The 7,909-nt window shown below is 39.6% G+C and overlaps 1 pseudogene; it reads left to right on the top strand.

Moving 5' to 3' along the window:
• The first annotated feature begins 4,705 nt into the window (after window positions 1-4,705).
• On the top strand, window positions 4,706-5,146 carry LOC137765668 (large ribosomal subunit protein uL24-like; annotated as a pseudogene).
• The last annotated feature ends 2,763 nt before the right edge of the window (window positions 5,147-7,909 follow it).

Raw genomic sequence — 7,909 nt, 5'->3', positions numbered from 1 at the left:
CTTACTATAACATTTATGGATTGCCCATCAATTTGGGCTTTTTGTACCCTATCTTTTAGTAGCCAGACCGGTAGGTCTTTCTACTGAGAACTTCTTTACATTTCCCCCCATTTTGCTTTGGTTATTTTGGGAATTGAAATTCCCAGAAGTCTCCTTAAGCCATCTTTTCCAAAACTGTGTATAAGAGAGACTGCTAGTTAACTACCTCTTTTTTTTAATTTAATTTAATTTTATTTTATTTTATTTTATTTTATTTATTTATTTTTGGCTGTGTTGGGTCTTCGTTTCTGTGCGAGGGCTTTCTCCAGTTGCGGCAAGCGGGGGCCACTCTTCATTGCAGTGCGCGGGCCTCTCACTATCGCGGCCTCTCTTGTTGCGGAGCACAGGCTCCAGACGCACAGGCTCAGTAGTTGTGGCTCACGGGCCTAGTTGCTCCGTGGCATGTGGGATGTTCCCAGACCAGGGCTCGAACCCGTGTCCCCTGCATTGGCAGGCAGATTCTCAACCACTGCGCCACCAGGGAAGCCCTTAACTACTTCTTTATTCTTTTCTTCTTCTTTATTAACAGAATCCTGATTTGCATGGAGGTGGCAATGTTCTCAGCTAATAAACTACATTGTCCAGCCTTCACTACTGATAAGGATGACAGTGCGACAGGGTTCTTATCAATGAAGTGTAGTTAAAGGTGTGGAAGGGTTTCTAGTAAAGCCCCTTAAAAGGGGATAGCCTCAGGGCATATGCCCTTTTGCCCTAGTTTCTTCCTGCACCTTAGAGGAGATGGTGGGCATAGAATAGACACCTAGCAACAAGATGACCATGGGAGGAAAGCCAAGAGAATAGCTTGGGTCACATGTGAAAAGGCTGGTTTAACAGGCAGATAGGCCCTATGTGTGAACTCAGACAGACTCCATAATTTTTCCCCACTACCACTACCCCTGCCTCCTTAGGGTTGGGGAAAAAAATTTCCTGTGTCACAACACATCCATACTGCTCACGTATCCCTAGCACTGTTTACAGTAGGAGTGTGCTGCCATAATTTACTCTCACTATCTGAGACCTAGACTTTTTCTGCATCTAAATCCATTAAAAATAATTATTTGGCCTCTTAACCCTAAGTTCAGAAGTTAACATTTCTTATTAATGGGAGGTCTAAGATCCTCCAATGGAGTGGTGGCACACAATTTGAAAGAAGTTCAGAAGACAGCAAGTTAGACAATTTTGACAATTAGATTTTTTTTTAATTAATATCCACAGGTACTGGTTTTTAAAATAGTAGTAATATAAATATACCATGAGGTGGTTTTACAACACATTACCAGTTTAAATGTATATGTTCATATTTTAAGTTTTGTGGAAGTGAATTACTTTCTTTTTAGATTCCTATTTATTTTCAACCAGCTATTTCTGTTTTGTATTATTTGTAATAGTGTAACACTGGAACAGATTTAAGATCTCCAAATATAAAGGGTTATTGTGACAACTTATAAAGTTCCAAGAAAATTTGTGTATTAAGAATAGAAGTTACAAAATTGTATCTGTAAATGTCTCAGTTTATAGGAAGGTAATTTCTGTGTGTACATATGTATTCTCTAGAAGGCTTTTATATCAAGCTGTTATTTTCTTTCTAGATAAATGGGATAATAGCTTTTTAGTGTTCTTTTTTCTTTAATTTTTCTTTAATGAGTTAACTTTTTTCATAAGAACAATTTTTTTAAGATTAAAATAACTTCCTCATGATGGATAGTTAACAAGAGAAACAGAAGAGTGTTGCTGAGAAATGAATAGCAGGAAGAAGTCAGGAACTGCAGGAACCAAGGGGCGCTTACTTTTGTTGCTGAGACACCGTCATAGCTGCTGGATGACTCAGATTACTGCGGCTCAAGAACTGATCCTGAGCTGCTGTGGGATCTGAATGGCAATGAGATGAGCCCTGGCTGTAATGCCAGGGATGCTCTTTCTTGTCTGCTTTTACTTCTTACTTCCTCATGTTACCTTCCCCCATCCCACGTTAACATGTCTCTGTGATCCTTAAAACCTGTACTTTCATTTATTCAATATAACACTAGAATCCAGGTTATATGCCAAACCCCTAAGTAACGCTGAGGGTATACCAGCGAGCCAAACAGACCTTCGTGGAATTACTGTCCACAGGTAGAGATAGATGCTAATCAGATCATACAGATGTATAGATTGGGACAGAATGGGATAAGAACTATGGAAGAAAAGAATTGGCTGCTAGGAAGTAGAGTTAGTGGGCGAGAGGAGAGACCTACATTATATTATGCACTCAGTATGCCAATCAGAACTCGATTTAAGCTAAGAACTGTAGGAGAGGCAAGAGTCAGGTAATTGGCGATTGTGGTGGGAGGAAGAAGAATTTTAGACAGAGGAAACAGCACGTGTGAACGCCCTGAGCAGCAGTGAGCCTCGTAGGCCTAAGGAAGTGAAAGGATGGTGGCCAGAGCATAGAAAGTAAAGAGAATGACTCGAGATGAGCGTGCAAAGGTAAGTAGAGGCCAAATCACATAGGGCTTTGTAAAGCATGATAGAATTTTATCTTTTTTCCTAAGCAAGAAAGACATTGAAAGATTTTGAACTGAAAAATACATTAATCAGGTTAGGTTTCATACTGGCTGTGGTATGGCAAATGGATTGGAGGAAGACACAAGAATGGGATTAGAAAAAACAGGAGGTAACTGATAAATTGTAAATATCACAGTGGTCCATTAAGAGCCAGTCACAGATTCAGTCATTTATACTGTGACTCTAGTTAAATGAGAGAGTATTCAGAAGCAATTGTAGGTGCTAGCCCAGAATTTGTAAGCTTAGCTAGCTATTACAGTTAGCAGTCTCTGCTTTTGAATTGGCTGTCCATCTTCACTCTTCTCTGTAATGGTCCCCATGTTTGCCATAGATAAACTTTTGAGCAGTGGCCATGTCTGAGTTATAAACTTTCTGCTTTGCCCAAAGAATTGAAGCCACAGTTATAAAAAGGATTGAAGAAATAATGAGTGCTTAGTATTGTACCAGGCACTGGCATATGGAGTGAGTAAAAACAGAGTTCCTACCCTCATGGGACTAATTAAATAGACTGGGGAGAATATTAAATCTTGCAGATGTAATTACAGACTGTGAGATGACCATGTCTACTTGGCTTGTCAGCCACTAAACAAAATCTCAAGGTATATTCTTCATGGATCCCAGACCGAGGGCTACCTGGTATGATTGTGCAGTTGGGGTGTTACACAAAGATGCCTAGCCAAGGAAGTTAGTGGGGACTAAAGCTCTGTCAGAATTTCCCTTGCCAAGCCATGCCCTTGTGCAAGGCTACATCTTTACAAAGGAAGGGTATGTTTTTCTTTGTACTAAGGTGTCAGTAGCATCTTTTCCTCTGATATTAGAAGGGAATTCCCTATTCCCAAAATTGAATGGGAGGCTCTACCTTGTAAATGTGTAGCTGACTTGAGCACAGAAATGTATCTGAGGTGAATGTAAAAGACATGAGTGGGTATAATTGTAGACTTAGAAAAAATGGAAAATAAAACTGGAAAATGAAAAGGCCTAGGACATTGATGTTTTTAGGGCATAAATTTTTGAAAAATAGATCCTACGTCTGCAGGAATTAGAGCAATATTAAAGACCTAAGACAAAGTAGATAAAGACAACCCAGTGGTGGGACAGTGGAGGAAAGAGCTGCACTGTGCATTACAGGAGTGGTTATACTGGGTTGAATGAATTTGTAGGCATCACGTTGGGAAAAGCTGTGGTGGAGGAAAAAGGGATCCATGTATAAAATTATGTATTTCTGTATCCTGAGCCTAGCTAACTGAACAAATCTTTACTCCCAAATTTTAAAATGTCAGACTTCATTCTGAAATCATGGACTCTGTTTGTAGAAATGGTCTTGCTTCTGGGAAGAATCTTGTCAGAATAAATCCAGAAACAAAAAGCAGAGAACAAGGAGCCTGGTACCTTGAAGTCATGGCTCTTCCCAACAGTTGTATCATACTGGACAACTGGAGCAGACCTCTCTGAGCCTTAGTATTTCATCTGAAAATTAGAGGCTACTTTCCTTGGTGGGTTATGAATCTTGAAAGGTATTGAGAAAAAAAACTCTGTAACCTGTGAGGCAATAAGAAGGTAAGTTTTTCATTAAATGCTGAGTTTCAGTGGCCTGACTCTGCTGTGGGTTTAGTTGGCTGGGTCAGCAGAATCTGTACCTTGGAACAGTCTCTTTCTGAGTGGAGGTCTGGGCTGACTTCTGGCAGCACCAAGGGCTTTGACTACACTCTAGCACTGATAATTGAAAAAAATTTTAGTCGTACAGATTCAAGACAATAAGTTTCCTAACTCAGGTTATGTTTTGAGCACAGGCCATATGTCTTCTAATGGAATCTGTGGTCAAATAAGATCTTCTCTCCTTTTGATGAGGCCCATAAAATCAAGGTAACTGTCACGCACCAGCACCAACCGTAACAGAAGCATTAGAGAGCTCCGTCCCCCTCGGCTGCTGGTTTGTGGGACATCTGCAGCCTGCACAGGACTGGTCCACTGCTCCTCAGGCTCAGTCCCTCACTTGCCTTCTTTCTCTTGACAGAATTTTGAGCTAGTGAGGATCATAGAAAAGAGTGGGAAGATAAGTAAAAGTATCTATCAGGTTTTTTTTTTTCCTCTTGTGGTCATTGCTAAAACAATAGTAGCCAAAATGAAGTTTAATCCCTGTGTAACTTCTGACTAGAGCAAGAACCCTAAAAATAAAAGGCAATTCAATGTGTCTTCCCACATTTATAGGAAGATTGCCTTCCCCACTTTCTAAGTTGCTGAGACAGAAGTACAATGTTCGATTCATGCCCATCTGAAAGGATGTTGAAGTTCAGTTTGTGCGAGGACACTGGATTGGACACTAGAAGGTCAGCAGATTGGCAAGGTGGTCCAGGTGATAGGAAGATGTGTCATCCACATTGAACATGTGCAGCAGGAGAAAGCTTATGTCCGTGTGGGTATTCACCCCAGCAAAGTGGTTATCGCTAGGACAAAACTGAACTAAAACTGCAAAAAGACCCTTGAACATAAAGCCAAATGTCACCCAATAAGGAAGTAAAAGGACAACTGTAAGGAAGAAACAATTGAAGTGATGCAGGAATAAAATAATCTTATCTACAACTTCCATTAAGAAATGCTAAACATATGGTCACCTTATCTTTGATAAAGGAGGCAAGCATATACAGTGGAGAAAAGACAGCCTCTTCAATAAGTGGTGCTGGGAAAATTGGACAGGTACATGTAAAAGTATCAAATTAGAACACTCCCTGACACCATACACAAAAATAAACTCAAAATGGATTAAAGACCTAAATGTAAAGCCAGACACTATCAAACTCTTAGAGGAAAACATAGGCAGAAAACTCTATGACATAAATCACAGCAAGATCCTTTTTGACCCAGCTCCTAGAGAAATGGAAATAAAAGCACAAATAAACAAATGGGACCTAATGAAACTTAAAAGCTTTTGCACAGCAAAGGAAACCATAAACAAGACCAAAAGACAACCCTCAGAATGGGAGAAAATATTTGCAAATGAAGCAACTGACAGAGGATTAATCTCCAAGATTTACAAGCAGCTCATGCAGCTCAATAACAAAAAAACAAACAACCCAATCCAAAAATGGGCAGAAGACCTAAACAGACATTTCTCCAAAGAAGATATACAGATGGCCAACAGACACATGAAAGAATGCTCAACATCATTAATCATTAGAGAAATGCAAATCAAAACTACAATGAGGTATCATCTCACACTGGTCAGAATGGCCATCATCATACAATCTAGAAACAATAAATGCTGGAGAGGGTGTGGAGAAAGGGGAACACTCTTGCACTGTTGGTGGGAATGTAAATTGATACAGCCACTATGGAGAACAGTATGGAGGTTCCTTAAAAAACTAAAAATAGAACTACCATACGACCCAGCAATCCCACTCCTGGGCATATACCCTGAGAAAACCATAATTCAAAAAGAGTCATGTACCAAAATGTTCATTGCAGCTCTATTTACAATAGCCAGGACATGGAAGCAACCTAAGTGTCCATCATCGGATGAATGGATAAAGAAGATGTGGCACATATATACAATGGACTATTACTCAGCCATAAAAAGAAATGAAATGAGGGTATTTGTAATGAGGTGGATGGAGTTAGAGTCTGTCATACAGAGTGAAGTAAGTCAGAAAGAGAAAAACAGATACAGTATGCTAACACATATATATGGAATCTAAGGGAAAAAAAAAAAAGGTCATGAAGAACCTAGTGGCAAGATGGGAATAAAGACACAGACCTACTAGAGAATGGACTTGAGGATATGGGGAGGGGGAGGGGTGAGATGTGACAGGGTGAGAGAGTGTCATGGACATATATACACTACCAAATGTAAAATAGATAGCTAGTGGGAAGCAGCCACATAGCACAGGGAGACCAGCTCGGTGGTTTGTGACCGCCTGGGGGGGTGGGATGGGGAGGGTGGGAGGGAGGGAGATGCAGGAGGGAGGAGATATGGGAACGTGTGTATATGTGTAGCTGATTCACTTTGTTATAAAGCAGAAACTAACACACCATTGTGAAGCAATTATACTTCAATAAAGATGTTTAAAAAAAATAAAAAGAAATGCTAAAATTAGTATGTGTATGTATATATATCAATCAACAGATAGATTTGTTTAATATAATTCATTTATGTACATAAATATAAATATATATTCATGTGTATATATTCATAAACATGTGTCTAATATCTTTATGAAGACCCATGGGGAGATTTCCTTATCTCCACATTAAAAATAATTTTGCTTCTCATGAATGACAGATTTGTCTAATTTTTGGAGACCCTGATCTTGTAATGGATCAAGTTCCTCATTTTCATGGAGTGTTCTGATGCCCAGAGCACACATATGACAGAAAAATGGGCAAAAGGTTTTAACAGACCACATATATACACAAAAGAGTTATAAAAAATGGCTCTTAAAACATATAAAAAGATATCTAGCCTTACTCAGAGAAATGCAAAGTAAAATTACAATGAAATACTATTTCTCATCTATCAGATGAGGGAAAGTTGGATAACATGATACCCCTTGAGCATTTAGCTCTGGTGACCAGAGGGTAGTGTGCTGCAGGGCCCCATAGGATGTCTCCTACATAAGGCCACTTCTCCAAGATCAAGGAAATGTAACTGACCTACCTAATACATAGAAATAAACATAGAGAATTAGGCAAAATGAGGAGATAGAGAAATATGTTTCAAACAAGATAAAACCCTGGAAAAAGAATTAAGTGAAGTAAAGATACCCAATAAGAGTTCAACGTAATGATCATAAAGATAATCAGCAAACTTAAGAGAAGAATAGATAGACACAGGATTTTAATAAAGAGTTAGAAAATATAAAGAACCAAACACAGCTGAAGAATACAGTAACTGAAATTAAAAATACACTAGAGGGACTTCCCTGGTGGCGCAGTGGTTAAGAATCCACCTACCAATGCAGGGGACATGGGTTTGAGCCCTGGTCTGGGAAGATCCCACATGCCTCGGAGCAACTGAGCCCATGAGCCACAAGTACTGAGCCTGCACTCTAGAGCCTGCGCGCCACAACTACTGAACCTGTGTGCCACAACTACTGAAGCCCACGTGCCTAGAGCTCGTGCTCCACAACAAGAGAAACCACTGCAACGAGAAGCTTGCACACTGCAATGAAGAGTAGCCCCCGCTCACCGCAGCTAGAGAAAGCCTGCACACAGCAACGAAGACCCAATGCAGCCAAAAATAAGTAAATACATAAATATTAATTTATTTAAATAAATAAATAAAAATACGCTAGAAGGAATCAACAATAGATAAAATGATGCAGAGGAATGG

This window comes from Eschrichtius robustus, chromosome 6 (genome assembly GCF_028021215.1).
Source record: "Eschrichtius robustus isolate mEscRob2 chromosome 6, mEscRob2.pri, whole genome shotgun sequence".
Taxonomy (NCBI): domain Eukaryota; kingdom Metazoa; phylum Chordata; class Mammalia; order Artiodactyla; family Eschrichtiidae; genus Eschrichtius; species Eschrichtius robustus.
Note: the sequence above shows the minus strand (reverse complement) of the source record. Positions and strands in the feature narration are given on the sequence as shown.